Here is a 1,622-nt window from a genome sequence, read left to right as displayed (position 1 = left end):
CTAGAAAATTTTAAATTACTTACGTGGTTCTCATTATGTTTCTATTGGACAGTACTATCATAGAAAACTCATACTGTGACATCATATTGCTATTAACTCCTTTAATATTATTTACATTTTCAAGGTGCCCAACTCATGTTCCCTGCCAGACTAGGTTCTACTTGAGATTGGGGATCACGTTTTTCCTTTCTCATTTATGCCACATTTGTTGAGTGCTTGCTCTGAAGACAGGTACATTTAAGACCCATTTCTTGCACTCAAAGAACTCATAGTCTAATGGGAAAAGATGGGTAAATAAATATCAAAACATGGAGACATAAAAGCTTAAAAAAACATAGGTTCAAAACACTACGGCTCTAGGGAGGTACCACCCACCATAGCGCTCTAGCAAGACAGTGCTGAAGGCTTTGAAACTAATGTAACAAAATTCAAACCTTTGAATGTACAGTGGAATCAGAGTAGTGGAAAAATGCTAGTGGGAAAGAAATAGCCGTAATAGAATTGAAGGTGAAGTAAGAAAATGAATTAAATTTTGGGTTTGGTTGGAAGTCATGTTTCCAGTGGATTTGAATGGAAGTTTTGGCTTCATGTAAAGTTCGTGTTGGAAATAAAGGGATACATTCTCATGTGATGGCAAAAACTTAAGCTTTTCTGCAGATTTTGGAAGTAGTCAAAAATAGTAATGTGAAAATATGCATCTTGTCATATCTGCCAGTTTCAAAGATATTCTTTGTTTTGCGGTTGTGTTCAAAGCAAGGACCATCTCTCAGAAGTGCTAATATGGAGTAGGACTCGCTCATTGCTTCTGCTTTGGCGCCCTCAAGTGGTCGTTTGAAACCGGCCATTTAAGGCATCATATTATCTATGCATTGCGCTTATTTGCAATTATGCACCATCCTTGCTTTAATTAGCTTTTGCCAAACATGTCACCAATAGATTGCCCCTTTGAAGATGAAGCTTTTGGTAGGTTGTTTTAGAGAATTTTGCTTTCTAAATAAATTGAAGAAACCACCATTTTATAAGTGTATGCTTATTTTAGGCAACACAAGACCTTGAAGCAGTTATAAAGTGCAGGCCCCTGAGTGTTTCAGGAGAAGGACAAGAACAAACCATCAGTCTTTTGAAAATTATCTACAAATGTTTTGGGCTAAAAGAGAGGGCGTGGAACTTTCCAATGTCCAAAGAGTATGCCTTAAATGGTAAGATTTACTGATGGGAGAAGTGGCCACCTTCTATATCTTTATGCAGTTCTTTAAACTTTCCCTGGGTTGTAGAGATGAGCGTCACAGTCCAATAGCTGAGCTTAGACATACTGTCCTTGAATGCATAATGCCCCATCTCGTCACAGGCACTAAGAATGTACCTATTATGACATATGTGAATATATTATGTGGCCTAATGAAGAGTCTCAGTTGTTAAAGTTCATAGTAAATAGATATACCCAGTATGAGAAATGAACTCACTATTCATTCTTTTAGGAACAATCAGCTGGATTTCAAGGGAAGTTTTTAAACCGTATTTTTATTTCTGACAAAGCATAAAATAATGCTACTTTAGTGTGATGAGTAAGACTTTGCATTTATTGTAGCACCTTTCTTGTGAAAGTTCAAAGCATTTCATAG

This window comes from Propithecus coquereli, unplaced genomic scaffold (genome assembly GCF_000956105.1).
Source record: "Propithecus coquereli isolate 6110/MARCELLA unplaced genomic scaffold, Pcoq_1.0 Scaffold25, whole genome shotgun sequence".
Classification (NCBI taxonomy): domain Eukaryota; kingdom Metazoa; phylum Chordata; class Mammalia; order Primates; family Indriidae; genus Propithecus; species Propithecus coquereli.
This window is presented reverse-complemented; position numbering follows the sequence as displayed.